Source organism: Triturus cristatus, chromosome 4_2 (genome assembly GCF_964204655.1).
Source record: "Triturus cristatus chromosome 4_2, aTriCri1.1, whole genome shotgun sequence".
Lineage (NCBI taxonomy): Eukaryota > Metazoa > Chordata > Amphibia > Caudata > Salamandridae > Triturus > Triturus cristatus.
In genome coordinates, this window is record NC_140586.1 from 400629369 (window position 1) to 400651669 (window position 22301).

Here is a 22301-nt window from a genome sequence, read left to right on the forward strand (position 1 = left end):
ACTAAGGTAGGCCCAAAGTAACCCTAAGGGCAGGGTGCCATGTAAGTAAAAGGTAGGACATGTACCTGTATGTTTTGCATGTCCTGATATTCACAAACAGCCTATTACATTTACCACTTTTTTTTCTTCTTTTTACAGAGTTTTATATAGCGCAAACTTGACCCGGTACCGGGTATCAGAGCACTTTACATAGCACCATTTGCGTTACATGAGGACACATTCATTTTTGTTAGGCACAGGGAGATTAAGTGATTTGCCCAGAATCACAGGATGTTCAGCGTTATTGCCAAGACTCGAACCCGGTTCCCCAGATTCGAGGTCAACCGCCCTAGCTGGTAGGCCAACTCCACTTCCCTCTGTAAGGCCTACCCCTATCATAGGCCAGCATTGGGAATTCCTGAATAAACCCTTAAACTGTAATTCCTGATCAGAGAGGAATAGCTTTTTCATGTTTCATAGCTTTGGAATGGTAATGCTAAATCCTCCTTACTGGTAGAGTTGCATTTAACATTAATTTTTTAGAAATGTCACTTTTAGAAAGTGGACCTTTCTCTGTACTTACTGCTCTTTGTGCCTGACAACCTGTTTCCAATACTCGTATGGGTTGGGAGACAGCTACAGTTTGTGCATTTCCTTTAGATAGCCACAAACACAGGAAGGTGATGCTCATCTGCATTCCGATTGGTCTTACTGGGCATGAAGGGATGGGAGGGGCTGATGCTAACACTTCAATAGGTAGTGTCCTGCCCACACACAAAGCACTGATTTATGCCCCTTTGTTAGCCTGCCAGACAGGACTTGGTTGAAAGGGATCATCGTGCACTTCAGTGAACTGCTTTGAAGTCTCCAGTGCGTCAAATGAACTTTTGGGTATACGTACTGGATACTGACCCTCTAAAATCAGACACTTCTGGATCTTTAACTGAACCTCTGTCAGAAGGACTACTGTGCTGCTTAAAGGACTCAACTGGACTGCTTTTCTGGAAGGACTGCTTTTCTACTTTTTGCCCTTGCTGCCTGCTGCTCCCCAACTCTGCTGGATGGAGAGTTGTACTCTGCCTTCCGTCTATGGATCTCCAAGGGCTTGCTGGCTTGCCTCCTGTTTTCTGAAGTCTCAGCGATTTAAAGGACTTCTGACAGTTCTGCTGGTGCTGCTGGACTCTGCCTTCTGTGAGTCCTACCCTTGCCTGAGGTGCCCCCTCCAAGTTTGGGGCCTCAGAAGTGGGTTCTATAACTGATTTCTGCTAAAACTGATGCCTTGCATTGACTGTGTGAGAAATTCCATCACAGCGCTCTTCAGTGCTGACACAGAGGCTGCTCGACAACAGCAATTCCACAGCCTGCACGGCTCAATGACAACACTCTGTGCGACTCGATGACAACACATTGCATTCACTTCAACGGAGCTCGACAACAACGCGGGACCTCCTTTGCACAGCTCAATGATGACGTAGTAGGATATTGATCGCGACACTTGCTCTAACCAAGGTATTTATTCAGTGGGACCTGTCTGGGTCGCACAGTAAGCCTGCCCTCCATCGCAGTCATCCTGAACTTTGGATTTGTAATGGTCCTTTGGAACCTCAAGTAACCTTTTGACCACTAATGACTTCTAAGCACTATTTTTGGTTTGGTCTTTAAAAATTCATATCTCGACTTCTACCGATTGGATTTTTGTCACTTTGGTCTTATTTTGCTCAGATAAATATTTTCAATTTGTCTAAATATGTGTGGAGTCTTTTTGTGGTGTATTCATTGCATTGCTGTATGCTGCACAAATACTTTATTCATTGCCTTTTTCTTGCTAGTGTACCTTGACTTGATTGTTGGTTCCTGCCTGGCCTGGGAGCATTTCTCAGCCAACGAGGAATCGCATTTGTAACATGATCTGAAGGGGATTATAAAGTGTGAATCTAGGTAGAAGGCAATGTGCAACAATATGGCGTACCTAATCATCTAGACAGGCCAAGGAGCACCCATCAGTAATTTTAAAGCTATCATGGGACTTCATGCTGTAAAGGGGGAAATGCTTCGGTCATGGTTTTCCTTCTTTAATAACCCATTGCTTTCTGGTATATTAGCTCAATTGGATCAACCTAAGTGAACCCAGACTAAAACTCCAAAATACAATAAACTGTTAAACTAAAACCAAGTGCAAGAGCGCAGCGTCCTGGTGACATGGAGTTAGTTGGTAAAGTAAGGTATTTAAAAATGTCAGACAAAAACAAACAATTCAACAAAAGAAAAGACCAAGTACTAAATCACAATGGTCTTTTCGCTATACTACAATTATGCTTTGTGAAACATTCAAAATTAGCAATGGATTACAGTAGGAAAAACAGGAAACAGGCAACGGTAATATATCTGGCTTTTGAATGCAAGTGCCTCTTGTGTAACTGACTGGGTTAGGCATTCAATAGGTTATCATACATGTACTCATTTTTGCACTTTTTGCACTTATACATCCAATCATTCATTCACTGACTCACTCTTGCATTCACACTCTGACACAATCGTAATAAAACACACAGAATTTCAACATATGGAATGGTATAGGTTCCCAGTTTCTGCCCTTCCCCATCTCTGCGGCTGCTAGAGAAAGACAAACACCATAAACTACCTAATTATCTAAGACTCTTTTGCTTATATCTACGACTTTTTTACCATTATAATGCCATGTATCTGCCCCTGAAAATTCCAGGTCAGGCAGCTGGATAACTAAACAAAATAGTCATAGTTATGTGGAGGGCAACCGCTTTTTTCTGTAAGCACACAATGTCTGCCCAATCAAACCATGTACTTCAGGCTCGCAATATGTGGGTAGGGTCAAAACCCCTCTATGGTGATGCTCACATGTGTTGTCCAGCCAGGCTACAAAAATTGCGATTATTTATTGTGGGCCTGCACATTTCTACATCACTGGTGAAGAGATATGGACATTGCTGCCTTACTTTATGGAAAAAAGTTTTTGAGTTTCAATCATTGTATTGATATTTTAACAACCATACAATCTTAAGGTGGGCAGAGCCAACAAAAGAAACTTCTCCCATCACCCAGAACCAACAACCTCCCGTTCCTCCCGCATCACCATCCTGGTAAAACAATCTTGTAACCTTCTCAACTATTCGCTGGAGTTTTGCAGCACAGCGTATGCTATTTATAGCCCATTTGGTCTATAAATCTTAACTCCATTTCCCGCCTGAAAATATACTTTCTTCTCTAAGAAGCTCAGTCCTCTCATGTTTTGGGGCATGTGAGGCCTCTGTATTTCCAGCTAAGGCGGTCAATTACCACATTCTACAGCTTGGTAAAAAATGTGGTCTTATTGTCCAATTTTCCAAATATTGGGGTCAGGGTCCAGGGGTGAGTGTTCGAGTGTTCCCTAACTTCGAATAATCCTAAGTGTAAGCACCACAGTTTATCTATTTCCTGCTGAGCCATTATACCATTTACCCTATACAGGACAATTAATAGTGATGGATAAGGTGAAGTATGCACAACCCAATTGTCTGGAGTGTTTATCACTTATTCTCGCTGCTCATTGGACCAGATGAAGGCATTGCAGAGCACCTGGAGTTAAGAAATGTAGGTTTGTTGAAACAGCAGGGAGGTGCCTTAGAAATGTAGAACATCTAGAGATCGCTGTCCCAGCAACTCACAGCAAATCTGAGATGTTCTCTGTGGAAATGATGTTAGTTGCACTGCCCCTTCCGGGGTGGTGTCCCTCTGTGCGCACAGCGCTATGGGGTAACAAAGTTACCAGTCTTATCAAACGAAAATTGAATCAAAAGTTCATTTATTCATGATGAAAATATGTTTGCCATATTGTAAACTTCATGTGTTGTATCACAACGGTATCAACGGATATCCTCTATGCATTTCGGGTGGAAACCCTTCATCAGGAGAAATCCTATAACAAAAATAGGAGATCATGTGGCTTACCCCCTTAAACAATTATGCAATTTAACAAACCATACAAATGAGTGTATGACATGTCCCATCCAAGATATCAAAAATTGAAAAAGTAGTCGGAGTATGAAAACACGCAATTGTGAGGAGTCAGAGTATGAAAACACGCAATTGTGAGGAGTCACCCAAAGGTGTTCCCTAATGTGAAAAATACGACGAAGTAACGCATAGTAGTGGTGACTTTAGAAATAGTGCACGAGTGAAATTTAATAGTAAAAAACACCGCGAGTGAAATTGTACCATATGTGATGCTAAAGTCGGTTCAACACATAGGAAGAAAGCTCAGACGCTGTATTGGTAATAGTGAGTGAAAATAAAGTCAAACACCAAAGTTGGAAAGAGACGTTACCTCGGTTCGTTGGTTAATGGTGACTTTAGAAATGGTGCACGAGTGAAGTTTAATAGTAAAAAACACCGCGAGTGAAATTGTAACATATATGATGCTAAAGTCGGTTCAACACATAGGAAGGAAGCTCAGACGCTGTAATGGTAATAGTGAGTGAAAATAAAGTCAAACACCAAAGTTGGAAAGAGACGTTACCTCGGTTCGTTGGTTAAACTGGCATAGCGAAAATGTGCCGGTCCGGAAGGCCGTTAGTTATGAGGGTCGCCATGTTAAATAGGGAAGTAAATAGTTAACAGAAAAAGAGGACTCAAAGTGCTGCGGCCATCTTTGAGAGGCGGAATGTACTGGTTACTGTGATAGTGTCAAATGACGAGTATAACGAATATATAACAGATGAAAAATGAATCAAGGAAAATCGGGTGTGTTAGCTGATAACGGAAGATTAGTAAAGTGACTGTGTTTAAATGCAGCTAAAAGGTGTCAGATGTCAAATGTTGGATGGAAGGAATGTCAAGAACAATAAAGTTGGAAAAAAGGTTGAGAAAAAAAAAGGTTGGAAATAAAGTTTGGAAAAAAGATTGAAAAGCAACAAAGATTCAAAAATCTTAATTTAAGAGATGGAATTACGAAAAAAAGAATGAGTCGAAAAAAAGTAATGTTGGAAAAAATAGGAAAGAGTCAAAGTATTATAGAATTGAGTGAAAACATAAAAGTTCAAACTTTCACGTAGGCATCAATACAAAGTCAAATGAAGCAACTGAGTACAAGGCGGTCATTCAGACCATGGGGCACCATGGAGTTCATTTTGTATATCCAAGATGTTTCTCTTTGGATCAAAAATTTTCGGTTGTCACATCCTTCTCTTAATGGAACTGTCTCACACACTAGGAAGCGTAATTGACTGACATTGTGTTTGTGTTCATTAAAATGTGTTGCTACTGTGGATTTCAGGTTGTTATTGCGAATATTGCTTTGATGTTCGTTTAGTCGTGTTTTCATCTTTCTTTCCGTCTTGCCAATGTACGGAAGACCGCATGGACACTTCAACATGTAGACGACGTTTTTAGAATCACAGGTCGCTGACACAAAAAGTTTGATATTATGGCCCTTGGTTGGATGCTGTATGTTGTTGCCTTTAATGATGTTGTTACAGTTGCCACAGTTATGACAGGGTGTGGTGCCCTTATATTCAGAAATGCACTGTGGGGAGCGTGTTGGTTTTAGTAAGTCCATGAGATTCTTGCTCCTTTCATAGGCGAACAGCGGTTGGTCTGAAAAAATGTGATTGAAGTCATGTTCCATTCGTAACAAGTGCCAATGCCTTTGTTGCTTTTCAATCTTTTTTCCAAACTTTATTTCCAACCTTTTTTTTTCTCAACCTTTTTTCCAACTTTATTGTTCTTGACATTCCTTTTAGGCATTGGCACTTGTTACGAATGGAACATGACTTCAATCACATTTTTTCAGACCAACCGCTGTTCGCCTATGAAAGGAGCAAGAATCTCATGGACTTACTAAAACCAACACGCTCCCCACAGTGCATTTCTGAATATAAGGGCACCACACCCTGTCATAACTGTGGCAACTGTAACAACATCATTAAAGGCAACAACATACAGCATCCAACCAAGGGCCATAATATCAAACTTTTTGTGTCAGCGACCTGTGATTCTAAAAACGTCGTCTACATGTTGAAGTGTCCATGCGGTCTTCCGTACATTGGCAAGACGGAAAGAAAGATGAAAACACGACTAAACGAACATCAAAGCAATATTCGCAATAACAACCTGAAATCCACAGTAGCAACACATTTTAATGAACACAAACACAATGTCAGTCAATTACGCTTCCTAGTGTGTGAGACAGTTCCATTAAGAGAAGGATGTGACAACCGAAAATTTTTGATCCAAAGAGAAACATCTTGGATATACAAAATGAACTCCATGGTGCCCCATGGTCTGAATGACCGCCTTGAACTCAGTTGCTTCATTTGACTTTGTATTGATGCCTACGTGAAAGTTTGAACTTTTATGTTTTCACTCAATTCTATAATACTTTGACTCTTTCCTATTTTTTCCAACATTACTTTTTTTCGACTCATTCTTTTTTTCGTAATTCCATCTCTTAAATTAAGATTTTTGAATCTTTGTTGCTTTTCAATCTTTTTTCCAAACTTTATTTCCAACCTTTTTTTTCTCAACCTTTTTTCCAACTTTATTGTTCTTGACATTCCTTCCATCCAACATTTGACATCTGACACCTTTTAGCTGCATTTAAACACAGTCACTTTACTAATCTTCCGTTATCAGCTAACACACCCGATTTTCCTTGATTCATTTTTCATCTGTTATATATTCGTTATACTCGTCATTTGACACTATCACAGTAACCAGTACATTCCGCCTCTCAAAGATGGCCGCAGCACTTTGAGTCCTCTTTTTATGTTAACTATTTACTTCCCTATTTAACATGGCGACCCTCATAACTAACGGCCTTCCGGACCGGCACATTTTCGCTATGCCAGTTTAACCAACGAACCGAGGTAACGTCTCTTTCCAACTTTGGTGTTTGACTTTATTTTCACTCACTATTACCATTACAGCATCTGAGCTTCCTTCCTATGTGTTGAACCGACTTTAGCATCATATATGTTACAATTTCACTCGCGGTGTTTTTTACTATTAAACTTCACTCGTGCACCATTTCTAAAGTCACCATTAACCAACGAACCGAGGTAACGTCTCTTTCCAACTTTGGTGTTTGACTTTATTTTCACTCACTATTACCAATACAGCGTCTGAGCTTTCTTCCTATGTGTTGAACCGACTTTAGCATCACATATGGTACAATTTCACTCGCGGTGTTTTTTACTATTAAATTTCACTCGTGCACTATTTCTAAAGTCACCACTACTATGCGTTACTTCGTCGTATTTTTCACATTAGGGAACACCTTTGGGTGACTCCTCACAATTGCGTGTTTTCATACTCTGACTCCTCACAATTGCGTGTTTTCATACTCCGACTACTTTTTCAATTTTTGATATCTTGGATGGGACATGTCATACACTCATTTGTATGGTTTGTTAAATTGCATAATTGTTTAAGGGGGTAAGCCACATGATCTCCTATTTTTGTAATAGGATTCCTCCTGATGAAGGGTTTCCACCCGAAATGCATAGAGGATATCCGTTGATACCGTTGTGATACAACACATGAAGTTTACAATATGGCAAACATATTTTCATCATGAATAAATGAACTTTTGATTCAATTTTCGTTTGATAAGACTGGTAACTTTGTTACCCCATAGCGCTGTGCGCACAGAGGGACACCACCCCGGAAGGGGCAGTGCAACTAACATTATCTATCGACCTTGGTTCAGGGGTCGCTCCTCTAGCAGCACGCCATTACCCGTTAAAGATCCAATGATACTCTGATTAACAATTGGTGTGCGTGATATCTCATCTTCTGATTCTCTGTGGAAATGATGCACAGGTTGGAGGAGAACCTGAGAGCCAAGAACTGAAGTCAGTCTATCGGTTACCAAAAGGGTGTACAAACTTGCACTTGCTTCACAAGTCTAGCGCTTCCTTTCAGAATCTAGGCGCAATATTTATGTTGGTGAACTTAGAACCTTTGACTCTGTGAATGACAGTCAACTCAGAGAGGAACTCTATCAGGGACCGGTACAACTCTTTTTTTAATCCTCCTTTATTAGTTTACAACACCCAGCGCCAGCCGCAATTAATAGATCACAGTACATAACATGTGGCAGGAAAGGCCATCAAATAAAATATATTGTGCTCTACAATGTATGCAAGGATTGGTATACATTGAGGTCATTAACTTCAAATGCTAGAGAAAGGAAAGGCTTAGTTGAGCCAGATTAAACAGCTTAAACAATGGGGAGCAGGTTGGGGTTGACGGGGGAAATAGAAAAAGGAAAAAAGGAAAAAAAAGGAGGGCAGGAAGTAGGGCTTCACCATTATATACGACACTGCAGTGTGTCAGCATTCCACTGTACAATGAACACTAGTCAATAAACATTAGTCAGAATTTCTTCTTAATCATTAGTATCTAGAAAATGTGCCCATATTTGTATGCAGATCTCTGCCTTGTCTTGCACTTTGTATATGCGTCTCTGGTAAGAGGCGGTACTGTACATTTCTATCAACCATTTATTGTAAGGGGGTTTGTGTGGGGAGTGGCAATGCAGAAGGATACAAAGTCTGGCTGTCGTCAGTGCCATGGAGACCAGACAGCTCTTGTGGTTTGTCAGGGAGGGTATATTGGCTGCATCATGAAACAGTATCACTTGTTGTGGTATTGGTGTTGGGTTGGGTAATAATTTGCTCAATCATGACACCCAACTCATTCCATAGGCTATGTGTGTCCTGACAATCATGCAGCATAGGTACTGTGTCACAGTGCTGTTGTCCACTTTGCCAACAGGTTGAGAGGTCCAGTACCAATCCTGGATTGATTTGAATTTGCAGAATTTCATTCTCAACTCTCTCACCCTTCAGCCTGCGTTTTCTGAAACATCACTCCAGTCTTGTTATATCCTGAGTTCAATGCTATTCATGCCCTGCCTATAGAATCTTACTGTGGTAACATGTCATAGAATGTTATGAGTCAAATGTTCACAGTTGACTGGGCTGAGCTGCCTGTTGGCTGCTCCTGGTGGGGTCTCCCTCTGGACCTGAACTGATCCTGATCTGGTCTTGTTCTAATCCTCCTGTGATCTTGCACCATCTTCTAATAAACCTCCTTAAATCATCTCAACTGAGTGGACTTGATCACTACAAGTTTTTGGCGACGATCTTCAAAAGAACCTGTTTCTGTCACCTCTTCAAGAACCTCAAGCAACTTTAAAAATACAGAACCTACTGCAACTCAAGTTAAGTAAAACCAACTGGCATCCTGACCCCACCAGTAACCTCCCATCGGTCACCCACAGCAGTCTGCCAGTTGTTCCTGTGGGTCAGGGGAAGTGCTACTTCAAGAGCTACCCTTACAGTTTTGGGTGTCTACTCCCCATCATCTCTACTCATCTCTGCTGTGCCTTCTGTCAGGGTAAGCCTGCCTTTCAACGACATCTGCATACTGTGCCTTCAGTGAGGGTAAGCCTGTCATTCAACAACGTCTGTCTTCAGCGCCACACATTGTTGTCTACACTCTCTTGTGAAGAAGTGTGCCATTTCTTGTGTGCACCAGCCTAGGTGTTTCTACAATCCTATGCTTTTCTGTTCCACTCAAAGTTTCCTGCACTGTTCTACAATCCTGCGCTTTCCATAGTTGCTGCACTTCCAAGTGACTGGCTTATTCAAGGTACTTCTACTTTTTAAGGGACCCTATCTACCTCCTGAGGCGTGTGTTTCAGACTAGGTGTGGGTGAGCCTGTCTCTATGTGCTTTTGCATGCATCTTCTGAACCTGCCTCTCAGTCACTGCTACTTATACATCACTTCAAGAATCAACTTTTCTGCCACTTTCTGTATTTGCCAGGGGAGAGTGCTCTACCACACATCAAAACGTTTGGGGAGTGTTTTACTGGGTCTCACGACTTTCCCAAGTGTGGGGACCATGTCTGTCAAGTAGTTAATTAGTGCCCGTCAGGTGCAGAGACTGTCTGGTTAAGGAGTGCACGATCGCGAGCACACGTTGTGTAATCGCTCTGCAGTCAGACATTTGGTCTTTTCAAATTGGTGCCAGCGGATGTTTACATTATGGAACCGGCGGTGCTCAGCAGCCCAGATGGTGAGGCACATTTTGTCTTGCATTGTTGTACGTTTTGAGACGCCTGGGCAATTGACGTTTGAAAACCGCCCTCTTCAATTTCGAAATTAAACTAAGCGCGTCCTCTCATTGTGCGCGCGGCCTTACCTGCTTCTTCAAGACTGCGTGGATCCTTGTGACATCTTCCGTGTTCTGTGTCTTCTCCTGTTTATTCATGGTGGATGCTCAGACGTGCCGTGAACCATCCGGCAGGGCGTCTGCAACGTGACTCCATCTTGTTATTGGTGGCGTTATTCTTCTCTCGTTTGAATTTTGACAACCACGTCTTCAAAGGCCCTGGTTACCGTAATTTCTCCTGTGTACCACTTCAACGGTGATGCGCACAACAGTTAAGACTCCATGTATTTTGAAAACAGACGTTGCTTTACACACATCACGGTTTTCCCGACTTTCAGCAATTTGTCGGCGAGTCACTACTTAAACGATGTCCTCATTTGACATAGGATGAACTGTAAGTAATTTCAAAGGTCACTCTACGAAAATCATCAAAGTACTCTTTCTTTCCGTGCCTGCAACCCGCATTTTGCAAGCTTCAGCTGTTTCCTGACCACGGTGACTACTTCATTTATTGTAACTTATTGTTTTCTTGGGACAGTGCATCTTTTCTAGTGTTTTTAGTACTCACAATTAGCTAAGTATTCATTTGTGGTATGCCTTGCTCATCTACAGAACCCATTTACTGTTTGCTTTTACGTGTATGCACAGCGTTTCGTTAATACAAGAACAGGTCTTGGGTTCTCACCCACATGTTCTTTCTTGCACACATTGCCCCACACTGGTGTGTTGCATAGGTTATGGTCCTTTTACCTCTTTACGAGGTGTGTTCCTTGGGTTGTTTTTCCCTTTGTTATGGTGCACATTGTCTTCACCTTTACACAAGGTGAATAGCATGGGTCTCATTCCATTGCTACAGTTGCAGTGCACAATGTTTTTACTTCCACACAAGGTGTGTCGCACGGGTTCCAGTCCCGTTGTTACAGTGCACTACTGGTGCACAACGTTTTACCTTCACTTGAGGTGTCTCGCATGGGTTCTTTTCCATTTGCTCAGTGCACATTGTCTGTACCTCTCCACGGGGTGCGTCTTTATGCGAGGGTTTCAGTCCCTTTCGCATTATTATATGGTTCCCTATCCATATCTGTTTGTTGACATCACTCAACCTCTCTTAGTTTTCACTATGTCAACATTACAAAGACTATTGTTTCTATGGGTTTTAGTCCCATCTGTTGCTGCTTTTATTCCTTGTCTTTTTAAGGATTGCATTTGGGTTATAGCCCTCCCAACCTTCACACTTGGTTTGTAATTATATTATTGAACTTTCTACACTGTTGTCTTTACATTACATTTTGTCATTATGTTTTGATAACGATGTTTGACTTGGGTGAGGATTATTTGTTATTCTTTTACTCATCTTCCTGGTGTCTCGTGTGGATTCTGAGCTTTCCTCTGCTTTTCTGTCGTGTTTTCTTGCTCTCTTGGTATTTCATTCTCCTTACATTCCCGTTCTGGCCAGTGAGTGTGTTTTGGGGCAGTTGTTTGTGCTTCCTCGTCTCCTCTTTTCTTGCTTTTGCTTTTGTGTATAGAAGGGAGGATGGTTCTTATGTTCTTGTTTTTCTCTCTTCTTTGCTTCTCTCATCCTTTTTGGTTGTGCTCTTCTTTCATTTGTTCGTGATTTTTATTTCCTCTCCTCTTAATCTTTCTTCTTTTCTCATTGTTGTTCTTTTGTATATTTAGGAGAAAGGAGGATATGTTATATCCTGAGTTCAATGCTATTCATGCCCTGCCTGTAGAATTTGACTGTGGTAACATGTCATAGAAAGTTATGAGTCAAATGTTCACAGTTGGCTGGGCTGAGCAGGATGCTGGCTGCTCCTGGTGGGGTCTCGTTATGGTCTTGATATGGACTTGATCTATCTATTATACCATCTTGAATAAAACTACCTGAAGCTCATCTTGCATACTTGACTCAATCACTACACATAGGTACTGTGTCACAGTGCTGTTGTCCACTTTGCCAACAGGTTGAGAGGTCCAGTACCAATCCTGGATTGATTTGAATTTGCAGAATTTCATTCTCAACTCTCTCACCCTTCAGCCTGCGTTTTCTGAAACATCAGTCCAGTCTTCCTCTGTGCAATCTATTTTGCCATTTGGTTGTTGTCTCAGCTGGTTATAGGGGCCCATTATGCAGTGCTTAATTTGAGCCTGTGGTTACCACTTCTTGACTCAAGCACTTCATTGTCAACGCCTGCTCGTGTGACAGTCTGCCAAAATGTAGCACTATCTGGCTAATTTAGAGATGAGTACAGCAACAGTTAATTATGAATTCAATTTGCATTCAAAATTACTATTATTTGCAGCCCTTATAGCTTTGGGGGCCTGAAATAGTCCAAAATATCACATTTGTAGTAGTGTGATGGTTAGAAGTTGTGTTGTTACCTTCATTGGCAACGGCAATGGGTGGTGCAAGTTGCCTTGGCCTACTGAGGAAAGCCCTGGCGCTTATTATTTTTTTTACACATTAAGCACTGCCAATATGACTCCTCCCTTGTATTGCCCCAGATTCTAAGGTATGATATTATTGGAGAGGCCTGGGTGTCCCATAGTGTTGCTCCTAGTCCACTGAGGAGAAATTTCAGAGTGTTCTATATTTCCATTGTTGGTTCGTACGAAAGCCAAATTCCTATTTGATCTCCGGAAAAGATTTGAGCGTATTAGGGCTATGAAATGATTAGATGTTATGATACCTGCCGATTGCCATACCTGCCAATTGAGCTCCTATCTGGATTCCTGCATTCTGCCAGAGGCCTATGTTATTATGTGTGTTAGCATCTGTGATACCAATACATGAGCACATAGCCAGCTTCTAACCATTGCCGTAATTCTGGGGTTCGAGAATAGGGAGGTGGGTGACTTGTATCTGTATATCAATCAAGCAGGTCTTCTAAAGGTATTTGGAGGCCATCAGCAAATGCTCTCAACTTAAACATATGTATTTAGATACTAGTGTCATTGATCGCGGGGTTATCTCAAATTTTCTGCAAGAAGGGTTCAAGAGTGAGCCCAAAGAGCGAGAAAGATGGGAAGGGGTACACCTGGTCTATCCCTCTCTGATTCTTGACATTATCCGAGCGCTGCCCCAACTTTTGCCCTTGACACATCATAGTTAGGATAGGATAGAATTTATAGAGTGCACTAAAATCCGGAGTGCGAAAGCCCAAAAGGGTAGTATCCAGCCTAAGAAACTCTAGTGCCCACACAGTTCATGCCATCATGCCCTAGTGCACCTGATAAAATGATTTCTCAGCAGCGGGTTGGGCCTTCATCTCCCCAGGGAATTGTTAACCTTCCCACCTAAGACAAATGAACTTCTTACTCAGTGACTTTGATGGCAAACTACTTAGCAAGACAGTAATTGCCCAATCGAGTGTTTTTGAGGTTCTAGGCGCTCATAGAGTTATCCCATATAAGTATACAAAACCAGAGGTGTGTTCAAATATGGGGAGGTACACCCTACTCCCCTTAGTATAAACCTGAGAATGAATAACAATGTCTCACTTCATGAAGCACACGCAAATACAAGTTGTTTCAGCACATTCTGAAAAAGTGATACAATAAACATGAGAGAATTCTTGTCTTGTCTTCCATTATCATTGTTTTATTTGCTTTGGTAAACCTTCCTTTAGCCAACACCTGTTTCGTTATCTTTGGGAGGTATCCCTATGACTTCATCAGGGCTAGTAACACTGATAGGCTTCAGCGGTCAGCCTCCTGCATGGTATGACTAAACCGATGAGGGAGGTCAACAATGATTGATAGGTGCATGATTGAGAGGTGCAGAATGGTATATGATCTAGGGGTGCATAAGAAGAATTCTTCACACGGCAACAGACTTGCGTCTGAAGACAGAGTATTCATCTGTACGGGACAACATCTGATTATTATTATATTTATCACTGGCAGTGGATTCAGCTGTTGTCTCTACAAATCCAGTAGAACTGCTTCTTTGAACTTTACACAATTGGGGATTACTCCCAACTGCATATACAATACACCTTTGGCGGTGGATACAGCCGCCATGCCGCAGTTTCCCCAGTGCAGTTTTACTGGATTATGTACTACTAGAACATATACCATTCTGCACCTAACAAGCTCCTGACTCTTTCTAGCAACTATGGTCTGGTACTGCTCTCCAAGGATCAAGTGAGTGACTCCTATGTTATCCTGCTCCAGAGCCACTAAAATCTGAAGGAGATCTCACTCCAAAAAGGAACATCTGACTACTATATACAGGACTCAACAGCCCCAACCTAAGAGGCCTCATGACTAGAAGCCTGTCCTGTGGAACCAAGGTCTGCAGGAGAGATTAGCGGGGAGGGCACACCAGCTGCAAACAGGAAACCCTTGTACCAGGTCGAGGTAGCAAATGTATCGCAATGGCAAAGTATTTACAACTGCTACAAAAATCAACTCTGTTCCACTTGGAGATTTTTACATCAAGTTTGCATCAAGCAAGAATTTGATAATGACAGATCTGACTTCAACTGATTCTCTTGACTTGAGCTTTGGTCCTTGACCACTGAAAGACTTTGATTTATAAAAAAACATAGACTAATTCCCAAAGTATAACTCTGACCAGCGTGTCCCACTTTGTGTTTCTGACCTTCACTCATTCATGGTCAGGATAACGAAGCCCCTCTACCAAATTGTTCCAAGAACATCTCCGGCCCTTGCAAAGGAAGGGAGTGGTCTCCCACCCAGCACATGATACATTAGAAGGGTTGGAAACAGGAACTGGGGACTTGATGGAGAACCCTGGCTATCCAATAAAAGTAAGTGTGTCACTGAAAGGCCTGGATGCAGGCACTAGCATTTCAGGACTATATGGGTGAAAGAGACTACTTTGATGTGATGGAGATGGGACCTGGAAAGGATACAAGGAGATTGAAATATTAGGGTGCTTGCATGCAGCATGCATGTGACATTCCCTTGTCATTTGTATGATACCAGTATCACTTTTATGTGAGGTTCATATAAGTGTCTTTTGCATGTGTGAAGCTTTTTGACGCTGGGCCCTACTGCTCTCTTTTTCAATACCCCCATTTAACATAATTCAACAGCATGGAATTTCATTACATTGGAATTATTCAAGAGATGGTCCATAAAAATAAGTATAGGTGATTCTTTGGGAACCCCCAAAATCCACCTATTGAATGTTAAAGGACATAAATCTGGGTAATTCAATGGTTAGATTATTCCACCTTTACCCATTGATGAAGAGTTGTGTTTCATTATGGTAGGAATCATTTAAATAGCACTTGGTCACCAAATAATTTCTAGAGAAAAAGTGCATAATTTAGAATTCAATAAGCAAAAGTGGAGAATAAGTGGGTCCTAATTGCATGCCGAAAAGCCCAGTGAGTTGGAGTAAGGCTGAGAGACAAGATAAATATATTACATAAAGTTGGAGAATGGACTAAGGCACATCCCCTACCAATCCATTCCTTATTAAATAGCAGGTCTGTTGATATATATCTTAGCATAAGGTCATGAGTGCAAACAGACGTCGCAATGCCAGTGAGGACCACTGCATGGCAGACTAGACCCATGATCTTAATAGAAATCTGTCCTATTGGAAAGTCAATGTCGGTTGATATGAAGATGGTTGTGTGACAAAAACATGGAACATTAAGAAATATCCATGCTGCTTGCAAATTTAGGAAGAACTCCTTTTAGAGAAGACATAGGTAATCTCTTTCCACGATGATTCAGCAGGGAAATTACTTTCCTTCATTTATGAAGGTGGAAAATAAGTTGGACACCACTGAAGAAACCTCATGGAATAAGTTGAGCGAGACCTCAAATGTGATCTCTCAATTACAAAGTGAGTGAGTGAGACAGAGACAAGAACCATTTTTTTTTTTAATAGTACTGATTACAGTCTTAGGTATTGCTGACCACAAAAGCTCTACAGTAATAAAAGCACTTTCAATTAACCAACATACAATTTCTGCCTGTTCTAAGTAGTGACTAATACAAATAAGTAAGATCCTTCTAGGTTTTTAAGACTTACTCCAGAAGATACAAGTGAGAGATTTGTTCTGGAACAGCAATGCAAATTATGTAAGCATCCACAAATATTAACTTTTGAGTATTCACAAACAGGTTATGTGCTTCCCACAAATTCCGGGCACCTAGATTACGCTGAAATTATCCTTACAGAAGTGGGGTAGAAAGTTTAGGGGGCACACACTAACCAATTAAGTGAGGTATCTAGTTACGAATAACTTTGTATGTTAATATATAAATAACTGCAACTAACTAACGGACATGAATACCTGTGCATTATGCCATAGTGAAATGTTTGTCTAAGCGCCTAATTCCCGATGGCTATCCCATCCACACACCTCGAATACCCCCTTCCTAGTAGAGGTGAAGGGTAAAATAGGTTCCTGCAATTCTGTCATAGACAGAGCGAGTTTCCTCCGAAGAATTGGCTCAAATGTTGGTTGAAGGCCTGCCCCACTTAAGTTTAGGTTTTCAGTGCCATGCCTGCTGTGTTTACTCCTGCTGGGGACCACAAGGCAGACAAGCAATGCTCTTCCAAGCACAAGGGAAAAAACTCCTGTTACATGAGGAACATTGCTTGGATTTTTTGTTTTTTAAGCGACAAAACCTTGCTTTGAAAAATAAATACAATGCCAGCCAATCTGTCATGCTGCTATGATATCGCTGACAGGCGAGAATTGTTATTTTTCACCGATATGGTGGCAGAAGGCCTCTGCTGAAAATTGCCAACCAAAAAAGGCAGAAAACCATGAACTGAGCAGTCTGGTTGCCTCTCTGTGGTAGGCCCCACCAATTTCAAATGAGCGCCAAAATCTCATACTCAGAATTTTTATCAGACTCTTGATTTTTAGCAAACGTGACAAAAATGCCTACAGTGCACAAAAACTATGCTTTTGTTTCATTTGAGTATCCAGGTCCACATCATAATCACGTTCTGAAGCTGCAAAAATGTGTACAAATGAGTTAATCACCGAGTTTTTATGAAATTGCACTGTCTATAGTATCATTAAGAGTTTGATCACATGCTGCTGAGAGTAAACCTTGGAAATATGTAGCAATGGTTGTTGCCCGCTTTGTGCGCCCCCGGGGTAATTTGGCATTACAGAGGGTCTGCAGGCACTTGAGTGGCCTCTTCTGTAATACTGAAAGCGATGGCCCAGATACCGTTGCAAGCTTTCTCAAGAGGGCATTTCCTTATTTGCATGGGGGCATGGCCTCATGCAAATTATGGAAACCCTTTACCTATGCGCCTGCAACATATTATAGTAGCAGGTGCAGAGGAAAAGAATCTGTCAGGGGGCGCACTAACCGTGCATCACCTAACAGGTGGTGCACTGTCATTGCACCGCCTGATGGCATCCCTCTGTAGGGGGTAAAGGGGGTCCTATGGACTCTCCCAGTCATCCCCTTGCAGGTGGGTGCAGTCATTCACTGCACGCACCTGCAAGGCAATCTCTAATCCCCTTTAAAAGTGCGGGTGGGCTGCCGCCTGCACACGGAGCGGCTGCTTCAAAGCCGCTCTATTTTTCACCTGAATGCCAAGTTTGTGGCTGCCCTGGGAGCAGCGCTGTTAGAAATGGGATTTCTGGCTGGCTAGGCCTTGCGCCAAAGCCAGGCAGAAACCACCACTCTAGTCAGGGCTGGAGAGTTACACGCCAAAGATAACCCCTGCTCACCCCCTTGGTAGCTTGGCACGAGCAGTCAGGCTTATCCCGGAGGCAATATGTAAAGCGTTTGCGCGCGCACCCAGCAACAACACCCAAGGCCCACCACAAAAGAAACTCCACACAAGGTATTATATAAAAATAGCCTTTGTATTATACCAAAACACATTAGATAAAAACACACACTTCACAACGTGCCAACAGGCACGGGCAGAATTTACAAGGGATTATATGTACAGGGGACAGGGCCACATGGACCACTGTCAGGAATTAGCACTTTTAGAAATTAGCACTTAGAACATAGGATATAAAATTACTGTAGCATAAAATTACACATGTAGCACACAACCAGTAACTACTGGTAACAAGTAAGTACCACCTACGCAACCCTAACCACCTTAGGAAAATATCGCGCAGGGAACCAGGACCTCACTAGCACCACCTGTACTAGGAGAAAACAACCACCTAAGTATCACAATACCTGTAGGGGTAAACGCACATTACACATGATGCATCACATTCAGAGGTGTAGGGAAGGAAAACACATGATGCATAAAATACATTCAGAGGTGTAGGTTTAGGAACAATAGCGCAAAAACTCACATTAGCCACCACCTGTGGCAGTCCCTAGGCCAATTGGCCTTGAAGGGGCAAGGACGCCCTGTCCAGCAGAGTCAGGGAAAGGCTGCACAAACCAAACGCAGAGGGCCACAACCTAAACGTTGCAGCTGCCCACTAAGTGCTGGGCAGCTGGGGAACTGAACGTGGGCAACACTGTGCCTTGCTGGAGCCACCTAGGCTCTGGACATAACAATGCCCCACGGGAGCCTCACAGGCTCTTTAAACAAATCTTGGCCCCCGAGTCCCTCTGGACTCTACAACATATTGCCCCGTTGTTTGGAGCGCACCAGCGCTCTAAAGTACACAATGCCCCACGGGCGTGGGAGCCTTCCTGGGCTCTCAGACGAACAATGTGGGCCTCGGTGCCTGGCTCAGGCACAACAGAAATAGCCCCGTATGTTGGAGCGCCACTCGCGCTCGTTACACCACAATGCGGCCCTGCGTTAGAGCCTCCCGGCTCTTAAAGGGAGAATGCCCGACGTCGGAGCGGCCCGCTGTCCGGTGCGGGGCCGCTCAGGTAGCACGACGTGGAGCCCCAGGTCAAATATACCCCACTCACCGGCTTTCCTTCGGTCTCGATACGTCAGCGGGGCTCTCTCCACTGTTGGGAGTCCCGCACGATCCTCCCGCTGGTCTTTACCGGGTCTCCCTCCTCGAGACCGGGACTTTTCTCTGGAGCCCGCGAGGCTCACAGGCTACTTCCTGCTTCGTGGACCGGAGCGCGGGGTAGGCTCCCGTCGGCTTCCGGGTTGAGGCGAGGCCCCGCCCACGTCACCACAAGACTCGCCTGACTTCCTGTTTGCACAAGGGCCGCGGCGGTGACTTTCTCCACGGCAGCAATGAGGGGTAGGCTCCCTCGTAGTCAAACCCAATGAGCGGGGTGGGCACCCGCCTAATAAAAAATTAAATAAGCGAAGTGGGCACCCGCCAACGAGCACAGCAATGTCCCTGGCAGGGTGGACACCTGCCAGGGGACCTCAGGATCAGTCCAGAACGGGGCAAATGCCGGGTGGGCACCGGCTTGCAGAATTAAAGCGCTCCTAGCGCTAAGGATAAAAAGTGAAAGCGCTCTCAGCGCTAAAGGACAATAAAAGCTCCCAGACGCTTTAGGGATCCAAATAAAGCGCTCCCAGCGCTTTAGGGAGAATAAGCACAAAGTCCAGCAAAGTTTTTAGGAAGGTAGGCAGGGGGCAAGGCTGGGCCCGGAGCCAGCTCACTGGGCCTCCAGGCAGGGAGGTAGTCCAAGTGGCAGTCCTCTGGCCCAGCAACAGCAGCAGCCCCCTCAGGCAGGATCCTGGAAGAGAACAAATTGTAAGGGGACACAGCCCCTTCTTATACTGTAAAACCCTTTGTTCTTGGTTCAGGGTGAGGGGGAAAACCAGTCGCAGCTGGTTGGGGAGCACCCTTGATGTGCTCAGCCCCTCACTCTATTCACTGGCAGGGATAGGGTCATCAGTCGCACCACAGGGGGCGGAGCCAGCATTGTGTGGGGAAAGCCCCGCCCTATTCAGGTCCAAGGTGAACTCCTCCCCAGCCATCAGCATGCTAATCTCACACTCACCACTGGGGCAGACCTAACCAGACTCCTGGAGCCAGGCTCACCAGCCAGCTCCAGCCAATCACACGCCAGACACACTTTACACTAATATGCCAACTCCTAGAAGTGGCACTTCCGCACATGACATAATCACGCATTATATATCATTGCGAAGCATTTGATCACACGAGTCCGCACATACCAAACTCGAGCCTACACACCCCACGCATCAGGAACTACCAGGGACACATACATTCCCCATGCATTCCTATAGGAGGGCAGGCCTATCTCACCACATGCACTCAGAGGGTGCACGCACTTTACTCTGGGACACAGGGAAAGTGCGCAGAAACCAAAAATCACTACCACCAGGTCACCAATAAAAGCAAAAAGTCCAGGGGTGAACCTGCCAGAAGGGCCAAGTCCAACACAACCCCCTTCCAGCCAAAACGCAGGGCAGACCAATCACCACCGTGATGGACTTCCCTGCTTGGGGCGATAGAACACGGATGCGGGCCCGCAACTGCAGGGACATCCTCCGGTTCTACGCCACGGTGAACCCATGGAATTCCTTCTAAAACCACTGTCCGGATCAACTGGGCTACCCCACTGGTACTCCCAAGTTGTCCGCGGCCAAGACCAGGCCCTAGGCCACCCAGGTGCCACTGGTCCTTGCCTAATCACAGAGTGGGGGGTAGTAACCCCTGGCACATAGCGGCCATTCTCCACTCTTCCTGTCTGCAAGACAGGACTAGACTGCCACTGGTTCTCCAGCTTAGGGTCTACACCCTCAGGCGGACCAGGAGTCTCAGGGAAGGCTCTCCTCCCCTTACCTCTTCTCCTAGGGTTCCTCCTCCTCTGGCGAGGGGTACACCTAGAACGCCATTCCAACCCAGGGTTTAACCCCTTAGGTTGCACCGGGGTCAGAGGTGAGCTCTCCCACCCTCTGCACCCCCTTCCAGAGCCCTGCTCCCTACCAACTGGGGCGGTACCTCTGGAAGAAGAACTGGTCAGGACACTGGTTACAGTCGTCCTACCCTTCAGGTCAGGCTGATCCTGAACCTGGCCTCCCAACCTCCGGTCTAGAACCTTTGGTGGAACAATCGCCTGGCACTCCAGGACTTCTGGGGATTTACACTCCATCCCCCTGAGGCTAACAAACGACACATAAGTCGGGTGACTGTCTGTCTGGCGCGGATCTCCCGTCCCCTGTCCACCTGACAGTGCGCAGATATCCCCCAGAACAGAAGTGGTGTCACCATGGTCACTACACGGGATCCTAGCCCAACTGGGTAGTCCCTGACCCACTGGCTCTTCCACTGGGGAACTCATCCCCCAATCACTCCTCACGCTGGACTCCTGTACCCTCCCTACCGGAGCTGTACTGCCAGACTCTAGAACCACAGGAGCCCTGTTTATAGGTGCTCCAGGTCCTCTACTCACTAGGAGATCTTCCTCAAATGGACTAACAGGACAGCCTAGGTCCCCAACTTGGTGTTCCCTCATGAAACCATCCAAGTCCTGAGGCAGGGTTTCGGGCGTCTGGGGACCCTCGGTCACCCCCTCACTCCTGCTCCACTGAGCCAGGCAGTGAGCCCCTACACCCTCCTCGCTATCCTGGGACCTAGCTGGGCTACACTGAGCCTCCTCCACCACGCTGGGCTGGAGGATCTCTGACCCACTACTGTTGGAATCACTCACTAATGACTCTAAAGAACCTCTGGCCCTTTCCCAGCGGTCTGCTTCCTCTGCAAGTTCCCATGGGCAAAAAGAGCCATACCTCAACAGGTGTTGGCGCAACCCTGGCGAACAACTACGGAGCATCTGCTCTTTGGTAATCATATTGAGCGCTCCATCCAAATCCTGCGCCGGGTTGAGCTTCACCAAATTGTCCCGTGCCTTATCACATTCATCCACAAACTCCTCCCAAGACTGGTGAGACAGCTTCCTACTGCCCCTGAATTTCAACCTATACTCCTCTTCTTGGGAAACAGGTACCAGACTGGGGTCTATATAGCTGCCACCACTGGACTCAACCCTCCCTGGGGAGTCCAGAAAACTACAACTGCGCTCAGGGGACAACCTACCCTCCAGAGCTAGTTTCTCTCTGGCAAAGGCCCTCTCAGCCTCCGCCATCTGCTTCTGAGCTAAGGCCCTCTCGGTCTCCAGCTTGGCATGCTCTATCCTGAGCTTCTCCATGGCCAGCTGATGCTCCCTCTCTTCCCTCCTATCTACCCACTCCTCTGGGGACAGGGAACGGGATGAGGCGCTGCCTCCTACGCTGGACCCAGCAAG

The 22301-nt window shown here is 44.6% G+C and overlaps 1 protein-coding gene across 2 annotated transcripts in view; it reads right to left on the reverse strand.

The window, feature by feature from the left end:
- The window catches only part of DPYD (dihydropyrimidine dehydrogenase), a 3539101-nt gene that overhangs the window by 942460 nt on the left and 2574340 nt on the right, over positions 1–22301 (reverse strand). The window lies entirely within an intron of this gene.